Source organism: Lissotriton helveticus, chromosome 5_1, assembly GCF_964261635.1.
Source record: "Lissotriton helveticus chromosome 5_1, aLisHel1.1, whole genome shotgun sequence".
NCBI lineage: Eukaryota > Metazoa > Chordata > Amphibia > Caudata > Salamandridae > Lissotriton > Lissotriton helveticus.
The window spans coordinates 687,909,547-687,929,813 of NC_136065.1; the positions used below are offsets into that span (position 1 = coordinate 687,909,547).

At 49.4% G+C, this 20,267-nt stretch overlaps 1 protein-coding gene across 2 annotated transcripts in view; it reads right to left on the bottom strand.

The window, feature by feature from the left end:
- The window catches only part of MICU1 (mitochondrial calcium uptake 1), a 627,696-nt gene that overhangs the window by 279,315 nt on the left and 328,114 nt on the right, over positions 1 to 20,267 (bottom strand). The window lies entirely within an intron of this gene.

Sequence of the window (20,267 nt, forward strand, 5' to 3'; positions counted from 1 at the left end):
CCCCTGACATATGGTATTTCATGTAGTATATTAGCTAGTTTATTCTATAGAACTGGAAAGTTGCAGTATTATTATTCTAATGTTGATGTGATTTTCTCTGAAATTCCTTTACGTAGAAATCTAAATCGTATCCTTAGTGCTAGAGACTCTACACATTTTATGGGCGAGTATTTTCTAACAGGAGGGATATAGCTGAAGCACATAAAGATAATCTAACACGTAAGTTACATGAAAAAGAAAAGATATTTCTCAATTTAGTAGAGAAAAGGAGGCAGGATTTCCATAGAAAAGGCCACTGTACAGAAACATAAAATTCCTAAATGGGCTAGAAAATAAAGAGTTTACCTAAAATGCCAAAACTCAAGCTGCTACATTGCTGGATTTCGAAAAGAAAGGGAAACTCTGTCTCCACAGAGAGAAAACGGATTACTATAATAATATGTTCCAGTGAATGTGAACACAATTTCGAAGTAATTGGGGGTTTGGAGTTTCAAAGATGGAACTGAACCAGTTTTTCCTGGAATTTATTACATTTTTGGGAACAAAGCCTATTTTAAATTGCCTGATCTTTGGAATGGAAGATGCTATTTCGGAATAGTATTCCCAAAGGTATATCATGTAACAAGAATCACTGGAAGCAATGAAGAAAACACTGGACTAACACATAGTAAAAGAGCTAGTTCTGCTGGAATTGTAGGTGACATATTTAGTGCATTGATACCTTCAGTGGGAGTGGTTCTGAATACTCAAAGATTTTGTAAATTGTCAACAGTGGTGGATCGCATATCGACTGACACTGCTAGTGGATTTTTAATGATCAATACCGAACTAGTTGCGGTAAGATCAATGGTTTTACAAAATCGACTTGCTCTTGATATATTATTGTCAAAAGAGGGCAGAGTCTGTAGAATGCTGAAAACCCAACATTGTTGCACGTACATTCCAGACGAAAGTGTTGAAATTGGAAAGTATGCAAGAAATATTACTCAATTCAATTCAATTCAATATTCTTTAGTCGATGATTAAAAATCACCATAAAAGTACAAACATACAATATCCCCCCCTTTTTAAAAAACAATTAAATTAACATGAATCCCAATGTTAATACAATCAAAGTCACAGTGTATTAAAAAGACATTTCTGGCCTTTAAAACCTATCGCTGAAATCTCACCGTTCCCCCCCCCCCCCTCTGGTTGCCCTTAATCGAACCGCGACCTTGATAAAATTAATAATACAGCACAGTGTAAGAGGATCAGTCGCTTGTTGTAGAAAGATCAAAGCCTCTTGGGCACATTTCATATTTGCTTGTTTTAAAATATCAACCAAGAATCTACGCCTGGGCTTTGAATAAAATGAACATAACAATACAAAATGAAGGGAATCCTGCTGAGACCTATTGTCGCAGCCGCAGGTTCCCTTCTGCTCAATTGTAGTTGAATACCCTAGTGGTGACGCCAATAAATACGGTAATAAATTGAGCCTAAAACGACACATTAAAAACCTGTCCTGGGCATTGTGTATCAGGTATAAATAAGGTTCCATTCCCTCTGAGATCTTAACAAGGTTATAAGCACACAGCGTGGTTTTAGCCCTTTCTAGCTCTGTTCTCTGTGTGACTTTGTGTGCCAAAAACGCTTTTTTTACAATCATTTTATGCTGAGATGTAATCACTCCCGGGTCATCAAAGAGATTCCCGAAGCCCATGGTTTCCAATGCAGACTTGACATAGCTGAGCCACGGGATTCACATCCATTTATCTCTACCCAGGCAGTCATTCATGATTTCCCTACTCAAAGTCGCCTCTGAGTTAACCCAGATTTTTAGCCAAGCTAAAATTGGCCTGACCTTCACCAGATCTTCAAGGTAGGATATCCCTAACTCCCTAATCCCTAACAAAGCTAAACATTGTGGGGCTTTCAGGACGGATCGTAAATGTTTGTTCTCTTCCCGCTGCAGTTGGCAAATGTTCACAAAGCCCCAAACCTCTGCCCCATAAATAACTTTAGAGCGACACATGGAATTATACAGGTTCAACACCTGTTCAGGGCACCATCTCCCCAACCTTCGCCCATAACCTGCGATTGCGCTGTTAGTGACATTCATCTTACAGCAGCGTTCCTCCACCAGACAGTTGAATTTTAATAACCCGTCAAATAGTAAGCCCAGATACGAGAATGATTTGACTTTCTCTATCTTATGGCTCCCTATCGTGAAGGTACATTTGTTACAGGGTTTGTTGCCGACTGACAAGATGTAGGATTTACCCAAATTAACAGACAGGTCTAATGAGCCCATAAAAGATACAAAACCATCAATTAAAATCTGTAGACTCTTTGGTGTACGTGCGAGGAGGACCGCATCATCTGCGTAAAGTAACACAGGAACATGACGCGACCCTACTCGTGGACAATCGGATCTCAGCTGTAAGAGATGCTGCTCCAAATTATTAATATAAAGAGAGAATAAGAAAGGCGCCAAGGGGAGGAGCTACGCTAGCAACCAAGATGGCCGCGTAAGCTCCCGGCTCCGCCGACCTCCGCCAGCAGCTCGAATATCCTGCCTTCAATCCTGACTTCACACCTGATCCCCTTGTTTATGAAGTTTTGCAGCTTCTACCGGTGCAATCCCGAGTTTTCTACCTCATCGGTCGGCGAGGATATGCCGTGTCTCCATTTTCGGCCTAACATCATGTGGAAGCCGGGACCTCGATTTCTAACCTATCCGGTCTAGAAGTGATCAACAACGGCCGTGATGACCTGGACTGAGCCCGGTCTCCCGAAGTGTGCCGTGAATTGCTGCTTTTTGGTGACGGTCTTGTGATCGATCTACACCGAGGACACACCAACGTGTTCCACCGGATGCCCTGGTGGGGGTCTGGTGCCCGAAGACCTTGCTGACCTCCCGGGGCCGACGAGACGGGGCCTTCGCTGACGGCAAAGGTGTGTTCTGCTATACGAGGAGCGCCCACTGTTTGACATTTGACTTTCGTGTCCTGTTACCCCGGAGTAGCCGGCCTCCGGGGTTCAAATCCGGCTCTGCCGCCTACTGAGAGGGGACGGAGCGGATGGAAGGCACGCCATCGCTGCGGGCCGTATTGGCCGCCATTGAGGCGCTCCATTTACGTACTAGCGCTGTATTCCGGACACTGATCGTGAAAGTGGACGGTATCCTGGAACCGGAGGTCGACCCTCTGCTGAGTTCTCCGCGGGCTGTAGTGCCAGTGGGGCATCGAATGTCTGGACTCGGGGTCCCTGTGCCGATAACGGCTTTCCTGAGCCCTGGCGGTTCCGAATCACCGACCCTCAAGCCTGTGTTTAATGCCAGCGTCTCCTGTTCGATTCTGTTTCCTCATGCTACATCTATGGACGCTCTCCAGTGTGATAACAAGTTCCTCAGTGACTTTTTGGGACATGTGCTGTTCCTGGAGGCATTTCATTGTCTTATTCGTGAACATTTATCCTGTACTCGACTCTGCATTGCCGAGAACTCTCGTGGACGCTTTGCCTTTTTTCTCAAGATGGCGGCTCGAGGGAAGGGGACTCTTAAGGAAGATCGTACTGGCCAGGGCTGAATTTTACTGCTTCGATCCGATATTATAGTTTTCAGTAATGCCGGGGTTGTGCCTATAGTGTAACGGGAGTTGGGTGGCCATTGACTATACTCCCCCGACTGGTTTGAATATTTTGCTGAAATGTTGGCTTTATTGCGTTTGGGGTGGTCGCTGTTGGCGGGGGGCACGGGAGACCGGGAGTGTGTTTGGTTTCTCCTCCTCCACTTTTGCTCTCTTTCCCTTCTTTTAGGGTAGCTCTTGGGCGACAGACACGCTGCTAGTGGGTTAGGCCGTAGCCATTGCAGGGGTGTAGGGTGGGGGGTTAAGGGAGGGTTTTTTTGTTTTTCCTTTGTTTTGTTCTATGGCCCTTTTGTCTTTCCTTTTTTCCTTTCACGAGAAGTGGGCTGTTTATTCTTCACGGATCCTTTCTTGCCCGGGTGTCTATACTAGCCTTAATTATCCTGTATCGTTGCGTATGGGGAAGGATGTGGCGGGGTTGTTTTCGATCATATCTTATACTGTTTATTTCTCCTAATTGTTGTGTATAGTCGTGATTCAACGTGGGTTCCTTATGATGATTCCTGTATGCATAATCCCCGCCTGTATCTTTTCCGCATTGTATTGTTTGACGCCTGCTGTTTGTAATGCCTACTCTTGTCTTACTGTTAAAATAAAAAAATATATATAATAAAAAAAAGAAAGGCGCCAAAAGATACAACCTTGGCGTACCCCGCTTCTACAAGGGAAGGAGTCAGTGCGCCCGCCCTCCATGTTGTACCTAACTTGCGCTGAGGTGCTACTATGCAGTTCTCTTAAGATGTTGATAAGGCCGACCTCTATCCCCATTCTGGTCATCGTGTCCCAAAGCTTGTCCCTGTTTACATGGTCAAAAGCAGCTGCCGGGGGGCGTGGCCGAAGCGGCTAGCATGGCGGACGTGGCTTGAGCGAGCTCCGTCCCGCCGTATTAATATCCTGCACTTTCTCCTGCATCGCCCTAACCTGCGGATTCCAAGCTCCAGCCCTCCTTGGCCGATGTCTGGGGGTGAGCTCCGGTAGCGCTTTGGGCGACCATCGAGCGACGGTGCCGGCGAGACGCGGCCCGGAGCGGTGGGGCCTTCTTTGCGCGCTGGAGCCGGGCCCTCGAGTTCTGCGGGGTCCGGCCGGAAGTGCGACGGCGCTGGGGGCCACCTTGAATCCGAGACCGGTCATCGGAACCAGGCCTGAGGCGGATGCACCCTGGGGCGCGGAGTCTCCCCGGCCCGGCGCCTCATCCTCCGCAGTGGAGGAATCCATCCGGTGATGGTTCGGCGGGTGTGTGCTGCGGCGGGGCGGACCCTGTTGCGGTGCACTCTGCACCATTTGCTGGAGCCGAGCCCTTGAGTCCTGTGGGAGCCCGACTGGAGGCGCGGCTGATCCTGGCTCGGGACACTGAGGACGGCCGGGGGCCCTGGGACCGGCCTGCCTGCTGGATCGCCGGGACAAAGAGGTGAGCGGCTGCTGCGGCTTGGGTGGTAGTGCGGAGGGGGGGGCCTCCCCTGACGACGGAGGGCACTCACTCGGCGGTCAGTTCGGACCGCGAGGGGGCCCGGACCCCTGGGGCCTGCTGGGCTCAGATCGGCCCTTTCCCCCCCCTCTGACAGTGGCGCCGCTCAGCTTCCTTCCATTGCTGGTCAATCAGTGCCTGCTTGCGACACAAACCACCAGACAGTGAGCCCGAGGGGCTCGTGTACTTTACCCCTGGCGCCCAGATCTCCTTGCTGCTGTGCTACACTAGGGCTGTTGTCCATCTACGCCACGGCCCAGAGGGTGTGCGAGTGAGTGGGCTTGGTCGACCCCGTTGAGGAGGGCCCACTGTTGTGACTTGTTTTACCCGGAGAGTCTTGCCGCCGCTGCGCACGGTGCCCCCGCCGCTGTACCTGGTGGCCCGGTGAGGAGCTACGCGCCTGGAAGCTGCACCGCCTCCCGGAGGCTCTACCTCGTGGGTGGGCAGATATATACAGCTGTTGGGACACTGTGCCACGGGTTGTTCCTCACGATGACGCGGGGCGGCAATAGCGGTGGCGCCCCGAAGCAAGGACCCATTGACAAATTCACGGGGCCGAGTGGTGGGGCCGGAGCGTCTGGTGGCCCCCCGGGACCGGCGACTGCCCCAGACAACGCGGCTATCTTGGCGGCCATCACACAGTCAAGAGATGCACTGGACGCAAAAATAGGGGCAGTTGGGGCTGATGTCACGCTGCTCCGGCAAGATTTGCGCAACGCAGTGGCTCGCATAACCGAAACTGAAGCCAGAATCACAGATGTGGAGGACGATGTGGTGGTCCTTAAAAAGAAAGTGGCGGCTATGGAGGGATACAGAAGGGACTGGCGCGCCGGGTCGAAGATGCTGAAGGTCGGGCGCGAAGGAACAATCTGCGCTTCGTGGGCTTTCCGGAGGACTGCGAGAAGGGCAATATGGGGGCCTTCCTCGCCCAGTGGCTGGAGGGATGGCTCCCCCCGGACTCTGTGTCGAGGTGTTTCGTCATTGAGCGGGCTCATCGCGCTCTTCTTCCGAAGCCTCCGACTGGAGCTCGCCCCCGTCCGGTCATTGCCAAACTCCTAAACTATCATGACCGCGACGTCATATTGAGGCAGGCGAGGGACAAGGAGCCAGTAATGTACGACAACCACAAAATATTGGTCTTCCCCGATTATACTAAATTGGTGCAGCAACAGCGCCAATCATTCACTGCGGCGAAGGCTCGGCTGAGAGAACTGAAAATTCAATATGCTTTGCTTTACCCAGCCCGCCTACGAGTGGTGTTTCAGTCTAAGACGCTGTTCTTCAACACCCCGGAGGAGGTATTTGAATGGACTGATGAGACGGTGAGGGTCAAGGTTCATACCCCTCCGAGAAGAGACTCTGACTCCTCCTCTGCGACCAGACCCCCGAGGACCCCCAGGAGATCACGCAGTAGGAGCAATTGGCGGGCACGCTCACAGAGAAACCGCCAGCCTAAAGATGGGGTGTCTGGGGGTGACACTGCAGACGAGGCTCCGGCACCGGGGCCCTGACCGTGCATGCTACCCTAGCTCTGCTGGGTGTCTCTCCGGGCGGCTGCACCGCCCCCTGGATCCTGCCGACCGTACAGCTTGATAGGGGGAACTGGCGACATACATCGTGACTCATGCCGCCATTATGAGAATGTGACGCAGGTTAGGGAATGCTCGTGAGTGGGCGGGCATCACCCTGAACGGTAGAGTAGCTAGTTGGGTTAAGGGTTAGTTGGGAGTGGGTGGACAGTTGGTTGGGATCCATTGGCATAGTGGGACGTTGGCCTCCCGTTGGGGGCTAGTATCTAGCTATACCGCGACAGGTACTTCAATGTTACTGAGGTATGGGGTGGGGGGGTGGGGAGATAGTTGTGGGCTGCATAGAAGTTGGGGGAGGGAGGGGGGAGTTAGTGGGGGTTTGTGGGTTTGCGGGGCAGATGGGTTGGTGCTCCGAGGGGGGGTGGGGAGGGGAGAAGCGTTCAACTGCACAGTGCTTTCCTGGACCTTGTCGTTACGAGATGGATGTGTGGGGCCCTTGCCGCATGAATTACCTGACTTCACATCCCTAGATGGCGGATGAAACTCCTGAAACGAGCTTGCAGAGGGCATTACTGCGTGTTGTGAGCTGGAATGTGCGGGGGATGTTAGATAGGGTCAAAAGAGGGGCAGTCCTACGCCAAGGGAAGAGGGACAAGGCCGATGTCTTGCTTTTACAGGAGACCCACCTCTTGGGCTCCAAGACCCTTAGCCTTCAGAGGTATGGTTACAATCAAGTGTTCCATGCAGGATTTGCGAGGGGTTCCCGGGGGGTGGCTATACTGGTGCACCGCAGGCTGTCCTACACTCATGAAACTCAATGGGCTGACCCACAGGGCAGATATGTATTTATCCAGGGCAAGATAGGGACGGAACAGGTCGTCTTTGGGAGTGTGTATGCTCCGCCCCCGCTGCAAAGTGCTCTGATTGAAAAGTTGTTCGGAGTGTGGGCTGAAATCCCGAATGTTATGGCAGTTGTTGGTGGGGACTGGAATGATGTGATGAATGCCCGAGTGGACCGCTACAGGTTGGGGGGTGAGGTGGTATCGGACACACCTACTAAGCTAGATGGTATGGTGAGAGGCATGGGGTGGGCTGATACGTGGCGCCATCAGCATGCTCAACACCGCGAATACACCTACGTCTCACCAGTGCACAAGTCCTTTTCTAGACTCGATTACTTGTTCGTTCCCCAGGCCTGGGTCGGGAGGGTCGATAACACACAAATTTTACCACGGGGCCTATCAGACCATTCGCCTGTTCTGCTAGACCTCTCCCTAGACAGGCGGCGGCAGCCCTTCAGGTGGCGTCTCTCCACATGGCACCTGCAGCGAGAACCCTATCGGTCTCATATGAGAGAGGCAATTGCGCATTACTGGAGTGATAATGATCACCCTGATATTGATGCCGTGACCCTCTGGGAGGCCTTGAAGCCCACGCTACGTGGCGTGGACATTGCCTGGTGTGCGGCTGACCGCAGGCAGCGTAGGGAGGACTTGGTTCAGGCGGCCGAGCGTGTTAGGGACCAAGAACATAGATGCGGTGCTGACGGGAGTGAAGAAGATGTGAGACGCCTTCTATTGCTGCAACAGTCCTATGCCTCCTTGCAGTTAGACGAGGCTCGCCAGTTGTGGTTGGCGACTCAGAGTCGGATATATCAGTGGGGTGACAAGTCCAGCTCGATGCTCTATAGACTATGCCAAAGCACTTTTCACGCGCAGTCTCTGCCTTGTCTGCGAGATGAGTCGGGTGGGTCCATCACTACCCCATCGGCCCTGGCGGCCGCATTTGCGCGGTATTACGAGGCCCAGTACGCCCCTCGGGAACTTCTTTCGCCAAGCGACGTGGATAAGTTCCTGGCTGATCTCCCGCCACGATCGCTCTCGGACGAGGAGCGAGATGCCCTGGACCTCCCCCTATCGGCGGAGGAACTGGGTACGGCCCTCGGAGAACTGAACACGGGCAAGGCCCCCGGGCCCAACGGTTTTCCCTGTGAATTCTTTAAGACCTTTCACCTCCAACTGGGCTCCTACTATGGTAGAGCGTTGGAAGAAGCCAGGGATTGTGGCCGACTCCCGAGGGACTGGCGGCATGCTGAAATAGTGGTCTTCTGCAAACCAGGGAGGCCTCCGGACCGACCTGAGTCCTACCGACCGATATCGCTACTAAACACTGAAGCCAAAATTCTTGCAAAGGCGTTAGCTAATCGCCTTCTCCCGTACATTACGGCGCTCGTGCACCCGGATCAGGCCGGATTTATGCCCCACAGGGCGACGCGCCACAATATCTGGCGTGCGCAGGTGGTGCTGGAGGCAGTCCGGACAGCGGGGATACCAGCGGCCCTTTTACTGGCCGACATTGACAGGGCCTTTGACTCCGTGAGCTGGGTCTACCTCCGGGCCCTTTTGTCCCGATTGAATCTAGGGCCCCGCTTCCTATCCTATATTCATTTGTTGTATACTGATCTCACGGCGTCGGTGAGAGTGGCTGGGGCAATATCGGCTCCATTTCCCATCGGTAGAGGCACCAGACAGGGTTGCCCCCTTTCACCGTATCTCTTTGCCCTAGCCATGGAGCCCATGGCGGCGTGGGTCCGAATCGATGCACAGATGCGGGGCATTGAGTGGACTGGGGGACCCTCCAACAGACTTGCACTGTACGCCGATGATGTCCTCTTCTTCCTCACGGACCTGAACAGATCTGGACCACGAGTCCTCGACATCATGCGTGTCTTCGGGGAGGTGTCAGGCCTTCGCCTGAACGTACGCAAATCACAGCTGTGGGTGCTTGGGGAGCGCCGAGACCTGGGGCCCTGGGCCGGGGCACTGCAGGAAGCGAGAGGCGGACTTAAGTACCTAGGGATATTTCTAACAGACATTCCAGGAGTCTCCTGGGCGCGTAACATCGTGCCGGTGTGGGAGCGTATCCGATCCGACATGACTACGTGGTCCCGCATGCCCTTGAACATCTATGGCCGGTCGGCCATCTTTAAAATGGTGGCCCTTCCACGCCTCTTATATCAGCTACAAAATCATCCGTACCCTATACCACCGCGGTGGTTCAGACTGGTGAACTCGACACTTGGTACTTTCCTCTGGGCGGGGGGGGGCGGCGAGAGTGGCGCTCCGCACATGCTTTTTGTCCACATATTGTGGTGGACTGGCGACTTCGGACGTCTTGTCCTACTACCAAGCTTCCCACCTCTTGGTGCTTAACGAATGGTGGTATGGGGAGCGGAGTGACCCTACCTACGCCCTGGAGCGCTTCCTGATGGACCCCGACACGCTGCACACGATCCTGTATTCAGCGGTTAAAAGGAGGAAGCTCCCGGCGGTCACACAAACCGTGTTCCGCATATGGCGCGGCGCGCTCCGTAGAATGGGGTGGTGGAACAGATTGACGAGGGAGACCCCGTTGTGGCAGAACGGGCAGCTGCCGGAGTTGATGTCCCTGCAGGGTTTCCGAGGCTGGGATGCGATCGGTATCTCGGCCGTGGGTCATGTGGTCCGGGGTACGACTCTTAAATCGTTCCAGGACCTGCGCGAGGAATACGACATGCCTCAGACCCAATTTTTAAAATATCTGCAGCTTCGTCACGCCCTCGCCCCTACCCTGCGAGGTCTGGACTCGTTGCCCGAGTTCAGCCCCCTGGAGGCGAAGGTCTTCATGGGAGAATTGGAGTCCAAGAAAATCTCGTCCATATACCAAACGTTGGTTACGCATTGCTCGACACCCCTGGACTCTCTGCGGACCAAGTGGGAACGCGATCTAGGAGCATTTGAGGAGGAAGACTGGAGGGAGGCACTCGAAGCTCCCAGGGGAGCGGCCATAGCAGTCCGGCTACGATTTATACAGTTTAAATACTTACATAGAGCATACTACACTAGGGAAAGGCTATGGAAGGCGGGCTTGATTGCATCTCCCATCTGTTTGAGGTGTGGTAAGGAGACTGGAACGTTCCTGCATACTGTCTGGGCATGTGAGGGCCTGCGGAAGTTTTGGACGGGTGTCTGGAATTGTTTGTCTGAGGTACTGGGCTGGGACCTTCCTCGCACACCAAAGTTAGGCCTCCTTCATGTCCTGGAACAGGTGGGAGGAAATGTTTATAAGCGCCACTTGCTGCTGTTGGGTCTTGTGGTGGCCAAGAGGGATGTGGCCCGTGCCTGGAAGGACCCCAAGGGTCCCCTGTTGGGTGTGTGGAAGAAGGGGCTGGACTATTCGATGGGCCTGGAACGCCCGATATTTGAGGCCCGGGGTTGCCCCAAGAAACATTACAAAATTTGGAAACGCTGGGCTGAGTACAGGGGGCTCTGGCTGGAGCCGCCAGCATGTGATGGACCGGGGGAAGGACATTTGGACATTGTGCCCGAGTGAGGAGGGTTCCACACTTCATCTACTATATTAGATTCTATGTATGGTCTAATTTGACGCTGTGCAGGGGGTGGGGTGGGGGGGACCTCGGGTGGGAACCTAGGGGGGTGCTGGGGGGAGGGCGTTGGGGCTAGTGTTTGTGTTTATATAGCTGCTTGAATTGTCCCATAATGTGATTTTTGCCTTCATGCTCGCAGCCTCCCCGGACTCGGGACGCTGTATGTTTTCTGTAACTCTTCAACAGCACAATAAAATTTGTTCTGAAAAAAAAAAAAAAAGCAGCTGCCAGATCCATGAACCCCATGTAAATGGATTCATTACTAGCCTTCGTATATTTGGCTGCTAGCATGTAAAAGTTCAAGCATTGGTCGCTCGTGGACCGGCCCATCCTAAAACCGTACTGGGTGTCTGAGATAATGTTGTTTGCCTCTGTCCACTCAGACAGCCGGTTTAATAACCCCCTTCCCAAGATTTTGGCAGATACATCGATCAAAGAGATCGGTCGATAACATTGGGGGTCGTCCCTGTTACCCTTTTTAAAAATAGGGACAATAATAGCCGTTGACCAGGAGGGCGGCAAACCACAGCAAATTGCTGTGTTTATAACCCTGGTCATTATCGGGGCCCATAATTCCACAGAGCTTAGGAACAGATCAGGCGGGATACCGTCTGGGCCAGGGGCCTTGTTTTTAGACAAGCCCTCGATCCCGTCCTTAATTTCTTTTAATGAGAAAACTACGGGCTGGCCCTGGTCAACATTCCCTTGTTCATCAGATGTTTCCACTCCGTGATTATATAAACCCCTATAATGAGTTGCCCACATGTCAGGCGTGATATTTGTTCCTATTTCAGCGGCTTTGTCGTCCTGGAATGTAGGCCTATTGATGATACTCCAGAATTCCGTCATGTCCCTTTTTCCCCCCGCCTCCCTTAGATCTGCCAACCTTCTGCTTGTAGAGCTAATTTCCTTCTACTCAGCTCGCTCTTATATTTTTTCCTACATGAGGCAACTCGTAGGGCGTCCCTTGGCCTCAGTTTAATACTATTTTTAAGCTCCCTCAGGGCGTTGGAGCAATCCCGATCAAACCAATGCGGCTGACAGCAAGTTCTTTTTTCAGGGGCGCTAGTTTTTAACAAGCCATCTACCAAACCAGCAATCTGCTCAAATGCTGTGAGTAGCTGCAGCCCTTCTACTGTCAAATCTAAACACACCTCAATAGCTGATTTCCCACTCTCCATCAGAGATCTATAAAACCTTTCTCCGTCAATTTTGGACCACTTAAGGCGTCTGCCCTGATCAGTGACCCTCTCAATTATCGCATCGGGCTTTCTCCCTCTGGGGCAGGCCCGATAAAGTACATCTAGTACTAAGGGATTATGGTCGCTAAACGGGTTCCAGTCAATCCCGACTCTAGAAATTCTGTTTTTAAAAGCCCTTGAAACTAGAATATAGTCGATATATGAGGAGCATCCCCTACCCTTAAAGGTTGGTGAGAGGATGCCATCCTGCGGTATATACGCCATATCCATGGTATGAACCAGGTCTTGATTATCCACAAATTTAGTAGGAGCATGACCTTCCACTGAGTGCTCAAAATGAGCCCCGTTGTCCACTGGACAGCGCGACCAGGCCACATCTATTGGGAAGAGAGCTGGACAGAGGTGACAGTTAAGGTCCCCCATGACCAGAATATTTTGAGCGTGGGTCCCGGTTCCACCAACAGAATCCTGGCACAATCTGTGCTCCAATTCACTTATCAGTGCGTTACAGCCTCCACCTGCTGCGTTGTTATAAACGTTAAACATGGTCAGTTTTAATCCTTTACCATTAAACCGTACCTCTTGAATGTCATGTTAGCTACAGTTTGAGGTCGACCATGTACCGTGGAGGTTCAGATCTACATATAAAGATAGCCCTCCCATAGCCCTGCCTGAACTAGATTTCTTTGCAGGGACAAAGAAACATTTATACCCTTGGATATGTAGGGAACTGTTATCAACTGCCCAGGTTTCTTGTAAGCAACTTATATGGAATCTGCTTATGTACTGGCGCCATTCTTTATTTTTAAATTTGGCTGCCAAACCGGCTATATTCCAGGACACTATTCTGACTGCATCGTCAACTGTCTCCCTCAATTGAAGGAAGAATTGAAACCACTGGAGGTTGACAATGCATGGAAGAGACTAATTAGTGGTCTCTCTTCTGTAGGTAGTTGGTTTTCTAACGTAGGAAAAGGTTTTGTAGGTAGAATACTGATGCCAATATCGGGAGCAGCCCTACTGGTTTTAAGCATAATAATTTGGTGCAAGTCAATCAATCAATCAATCAAAGCATTTATATAGCGCACTACTCACCCGGAAGGGTCTCAAGGCGCTGGGGGAGGGGGGTCCGCTACTGCTCGAACAGCCAAGTCTTGAGCTGCTTCCTGAAGGCGAGGTGGTCCTGGGTCAGGCGGATGTGGGTCGGGAGGGAGTTCCAGATCTTGGCGGCGAGGTAGGAGAAGGACCTTCCCCCTGTGGTGGCTCTTCGGATGCGGGGGACGGCGGCGAGGGCGTGGCCGGTCGATCGAAGCTGGCGTTTGGGAGCGTAGAAGTTAAGGCGGCTGTTGAGGTATCCTGGGCCTTGGTTGTGTAGGGCTTTGCGTGCGTGGGTGAGGAGACGGAAGGTGATTCTCTTGTTGACCGGGAGCCAGTGCAGGTCTCTCAGGTGTCCGGAGATGTGGTCGCGGCGGGGGATGTCCAGGATGAGACGTGCTGAGGCGTTCTGGATCCGCTGGAGTCTCTTCTGGAGTTTGGCGGTGGTTCCGGCGTAGAGGGAGTTGCCGTAGTCCAGACGGCTGGTGACGAGGGCCTGGGTGACCGTCTTCCTGGTCTCGGTGGGGATCCACCGGAAGATCTTACGTAACATGCACAGGATGTTGAAGCACGACGAGGAGAGGGCATTGACTTGTCTGTTCATGGAGAGGGAGGAGTCCAGGATGAAGCCCAGGTTGCGTGCGTGGTCCGTTGGCTTGGGGTGGTGCCCAGGGCGGGGGGCCACCAGGAGTCATCCCAGGCGGAGGGTGAGGATCCCAGGATGAGGACTTCCGTCTTGTCCGAGTTCAGTTTTAGGCGGCTGTTCTTCATCCATTCGGCTACCTCTTTCATTCCTTCGTGTAGGTTGGCTCTGGCGGTGGCGGGGTCGTTGCTGCAACAAGTGTTGCAGCAACAGATAGAAGTATACAGTAAACACAAAGGGAATGAAAAGAAACTTCTATGAGATTGAACTTGAAGATTAAATGGGGATTTGTATAAGAAAATGAAAACCTTTCACTTGAATAATGGGGAGAAACCTAAAAGAGTGTTTGAAGAGATAGAGCTGAATAAATGTTGAAAGTTGGCATCTGTTTCTGTAATTTGGGAGGATATAAAATATCATCAAAGAGGGGATTGATGGAGCAAGGTTTCACACAAAGAGAGACTAGCTCGGAATCAATCCTCTCGAACTAACTTATAACTTATTAATAAACATGTTTTGTATTACTAATAATTGCACCACACAACATTTCTTGCATCTAGGGGAAGCTTGCATATGTGCTTTTACTAACAATAACGCGAATGCATTAAAATGGCCACCGCAACACGGGTACTTCACTGTGCATGCGTCTGCCACACTCACGTGACATGGCGTATTCTCTGCTTGGTGGGAAACTTTTGCTTCTGCGCACTAGAAATAAGAGGGCTGCTTTGTGTTTCACATACTAAAGCGCCTGCTGCTGCTTTGACTAAATTGTAAAAGGACAAATGTATAATATCCTACCAGGCCTTGATGAGTGCACAAAGGAAATCTGTTATGGGGCTAATTCGGGGGGGGGGGGGGGAGGGGGGGAACTTGCTCCCCCACCTATATCCATATTAACAGCTACACGACGAGACTCCCCGGCACACCTTTTCCACAGGGATGAGATAGAGCTCAGCAACCGATATTCACCTCTCTCACAGATGGAATCCAATGATTGACTGGGACATGAAAATATGGACCATGGAACTGGGACAGGTGATGTCACCTACATAGCACAAAATCGGGTGACCACTTGTAAAATGTTAAGCTGGAATGTGGCGGGCATTAGATCAAAAAGTTCTGACCCCATCTGGCTACAATTTATAAGGCAGTTCGATATCCTGGCTTTCCAGGAAACTTGGGATGCAGAGTCTAGCTTTTATCTAGATGGGTTTCACACTTTCACCATCCCTGCGATTCGTGGGTCTGCGGGGAGATCAAAGGGGGGTCTACTTTTCCTTATTTCCTTAAACCTTGCAGGCACTTTTAGAAAACTTAATGGGGAGTCAGATAATTTCCTTATAATAGAATGGCTTATTTCGGACCAATACTATCTTTTAATAAATTTATATAATGCCATGGGAAACTCCCTACAGAAGGAAGATTTTAGTGTGTTAGACCATTGTTTGTCAGTCTATAAGCTTAATAACTCCTCTGAGTATGAGATATTCTTAATGGGAGATTTTAATATACACCATTGCCCGTGGGATTGTTACGGGGAAGATGTGGCAGGAGCCACGAATGGGAGAGTACCCCACTTCGAACACAATAAACAGGACGATGCCCTGGAGGAATTATTATCTAATCTAAATTTACTCGAACCTGGTAAGGAAGGCGGTAGAGAGGTTGTCCCCACCTTTATAGGACGAGGAGCTGAGTCAGTGATCGACTAAATTTTTGTATCCCCGCGAGTCCTGACTAAAATCCTGGAGTATAGAGTAGTGACATCAACCTTCAGTGATCACAATCCGCTTGTATTGGAAGCTGAATTGAGGTGTAAGTTACAATTACTGACCCAGGCAGGGCGGCACCACGGAACTTATCCACAAAAGATCAAGGAAGACGGATAAAGTGGGATGCCGTAGTTCCGGAAGTATTTTTTGAGGATCTGGCCACCAAGGCAGAGACCAATTTTGGCATCTGTCTGGATGAGCACGCCGTGGGTACAGAAACTATAATATCTTTTACAGCAATCTATAATCAAATCGCCGAAAACCTACACAAAGAGAGCAGCCCATATACTAAGAAGGCATTTAGATGGTTCGATTCCTCGTGTTCTAAGGCTCATGTGGCTCTTTTAAAGGCCCTCAAGAGCAAACCAAGGGACAGGGCCCTAGTCTCCTCTCTCCGTAAGGAGTATAAACAGGCAATATCTATGCGGAAACACAAAATCAAAGAGGAGGCATGGGAAAATTTGCTGTCAATTGATGTGCTAAAGGACAGTAGAAAGTTTTGGGCCACAATAAATCAGTCTTTTTTTTCAGAAAGTGATAATTTAGACACAGAATGTGTAATTCCGGATGAGGTGTGGCTCAAACATTTTAGGAGCATTTATAGTGACCAGGACCATCAAGAGTTAAATCCAGGATGCTCCACTTTGGGTCACTCCACACATCGTGTTAAATTTTAACTAGCGGAAGTAGAAAAAGCCAATAGAGATACATTGAAACACAAGGCTCCAGGACCTGATGGGGTCCCTGCCGATCTTTACATTCTATACCCCAATTTCTGGGCAAAGATTTGAACTAACGTATTCAATGCATCATCCTTAGTGGGTTTCCCCCCCTCTTGGGCCTCCTCAATAATTGTCCCCATTTTCAAAAAAGGGAGTAGAGGGGACCCCGCCTGTTATAGGCCAATCTCCCTGCTGGACTCTGCCGTCAAGATCATGGGCAGAGTCATTCTACAAAGATTGGGAGATTGGATGTCTGACAGGGGGGTGCTCTCGAACCTCCAGTATGGTTTTAGGAAACACAGAAGCACCATGGACCAATGCTTAAATCTACATCTTTTGATTAATAAATATACTATAGCAAAAGAGGGTTTCTTATACCTCGGGTTCATGGACTTATCTTCTGCATTCGACCTGGTGAACCGCTCCAAACTATGGCACATTTTGCTGGAAATGGGTGTAGAGGCATCCTTGGTTTACTTCCTTAGCGACCTCCATAAGAACCTAGCGGCAGCCGTTAGGGTTACGCAGGATGGTAGATGTACGAGCCAATTTAATTCCAGGCGGGGGGGTCAGACAAGGCTGTATTCTGGCCCCTCTTCTCTTTACAATCTACATTAACGGCCTGAAAAAATCTCTGAGTGGGGTTAGCGCAGACATTCCGCGTGCCGGGGGATCGGGTATCCCGGTCCTCCTGTACGCGGATGATGCCGTACTCATTGCTCGCACAGGCCTGGGATTACAGAGGCTGCTGGATAACTTTGGCGCCTTTATGGAGTCACTAGATCTAAAAGTAAACAGCAGTAAATCGCACGTATTGATTGCTGGGGCTCGTAGGAAGATTATCAAGGTTAATACATTCAGATGCCTGGGAAACCAACTTTCCAGGGTGCCGGTGTTCACCTACCTGGGGGTGCTATTTGACGAGAAGGGCAATTGGGGCCCCCAGCAAAAACAGAAGAGCAATGCTGTCATAAGATCTACATCAGCCCTTCTCAGCTACGCCAAAAGGTTGGGAGCTAGGCCAATGGAGGCGATGCTCAAAATATATAAGTCTAAATGCTGTGCAATCGCATCGTATGCGGCCTCTATTTGGGGATACGCCTCTGTGGGTAAAATACAACTCGCGGAAAACAGATTTCTTAGATCCTTGCTGGTGGTACCTCAGTCATCCCCGACCCTGTCTGTACACTCTGAATTGGGTCTAGGCTACATTACGGATCATTTAAAAATAGTCCCCCTAATTTGTTGGGTAAAGACGTGGCTCAATGAGGATATCACCCTTACCCACCTTATTCTCAATGACTGTTTAGCCCTTGAGAAGGCAGATAGAATCCCATGGCTGGCATACGTTAGAGCGGCGTGTGTCAGACTGGGTCGTCCGGAACTATATACAGCCCCAGAGGGGATCAAGAAAGAGGACGTGGACTGGATAAAACATAATTATAGGATTATGTTGGAGGCAGATAGGGAGGAGGAGGAGCTAAAAAAACTGGGTGCAAGAAGCATTTATCTCTTACAGACTACCCCCTCAATTGAATCTTATTTGAAGATTGTCACCAAGCCTTTCCATCGCTTTTTGTTGACAAGATTCAGGTTCAATTTAATACATCTTACTCTAGGATGTTTTCCGCAATGGGGTAAACCTGAAGAATCTGCACCATGCTCCTGTGATAATTTTTCAACACAAGATACTCTCCACCTAATTATGTTTTGTGAAATGTTTTCTGAGGCGCGTAAAAAATTCTTATATCCCATCTTAAGAGAGGCGGGTTTCCTGCAAGTAAGACCGGCACTCTTACACCTGCAACTACTGAGTAGCTTACGCACTATTTTTAGTGTAGCAAGCTTCTTGGTGGCAGCAGCTAGGATTAATAAAAAAAGTAGTAACATCTGTACGCTCCAAGCACAGTAGGAGGAGTAGGGGGTACCTTTGTTTTAAATCATGGTTATATAAAAGATGCATCTTAGATTTTTAAAAAACCTGTAGATTTTACAGTGGTGCTAGAAGTTTGATGTGGACATTGTTTTAACAGCTATTTTGCACAAATCATGAACTGTAAATATTGTGTATATATATGAATGTCTGCAAATACTTGCACAAATTATTATCTGTAAATATTTTATTCTATTTTTTGCATCTTGGATGTATGTATTTTTGCTTCTTTTATGATTTTTATTAATCGAAATAAAGATTTTTGACTGACTGACTAAATTGTATTTGTTCTGCCTAATCATTAATGCTGTAGTTAAAATAAAGTAATGGGAATAGAGTAGAGATAAGTGGTATACAGTGCATTCATGTATTCTTTGTTCTAAAACTGTTTTTCTTTGACTTTGCTATTAGCTTGTTTTTGGACCAATCAAATACAATGTTGCTCCATCTTGGGTCTCGAGACTGCGCATGTGCTGAATTCTCCCGAGTCCACTGAACTTGTGCCAGTGACGGTCTTGCCTGCAATGCGCCTGAGAAAATCATCTCATGACCCTCTGAGAGGAAGACAACTTACAATTCTTCTTTTACATTGTATTCATTGTTGAAACATTCATTGTTGGGTGGAATAAAAGTGCATGAGAAAATAAAATTATGGGAGGGAATGTAAGTTTAAATATTTGAATGAAATGACTTCATACTGGTATGGTGTGATGACCGCTCCTCGCCTTTTGACCAATCAAATTGAGGGAATGCACGAATTCGCAATATTGGGGGTGGTACACTGCCCTGGAAAATGGTATACCTAAGGTAGGCTTAGCTAGTTAAGATTGTCCGAATAGCTGACCAGTCACTGACCTAACGCACTCAATAGGGATCAAGAGCAGAGGTGCTGGGGGAGCACTCTGTCAGAAGATTCGATAACCCAATCGGGGTTTGGTAGGAGAATCGATAACTCAATCTGGGTTCTGAGGGAGAAGATTCGATAACCCAATCGGGGTCCAACTGTTAGCCGCAGAGAGGGGTGTAAAGCTGGCATTGCACTTTAGCTGAGGGTACCTGTTACAACCTATCTATCCTAATTTGGTCTTCACCTGTCCTGATCTGCACCTGTTCTGTCTTTCTGGCACCTGAACTTTCGGGAATCCTGTCCTTTATCCCAGCCCATGGCCAGGGTTGGTCTTCACACCATTCTAGGTAAATATAATCTGTGTGGGTACGTCATTGTACTGTTTTTCCCTTTTCTACCCTTCCTATGTTTTAATGCTTAAAGATATTTCTCATCAAACCTCTTCATATTTTGCTTTGTTCATTATCTTCCTGATTGAACAAGCTTTAATTGAGATTGTATGGACTCGGACATTTAAGAATTTACATAGATAAAGTGTTTAAAACGTTTCCGAAATTGTGGTTATTTATAAATGCAAATCTTTATTTTCTACCGATTATTCTAACTCCCTTGATCCCTTAGGACTCTAGGTACCAGCGACAAGGATTGGTAAGTCAATGGTATAGGTCCTAAAAAGGTTAATTAAAATCCTGATTTAGCAAGGGTTACCTGTTCAAAGTGTGTATGTTTTAAGGGCCCAGGCAAGTATGGCAAAACGAGCAGGTGAGCCCACGCTCTATCAATGTCAAGGGATCCTTCCAGAAATCAAACATCCATGACTCGAGCAGGTGAGTTACCATTAAGTATACATAATACTTTATACATGTGGTGACTATTAGGGTGAAGTATGCTTATTGTGCCGAGTGCGTAATGTGCGACTATTTTTAGTATACCATACCCCAAATGCACATACAGCCCTAGTGTTAGATTAACCATTTGAGATGACATTTTTCCCCATGCAT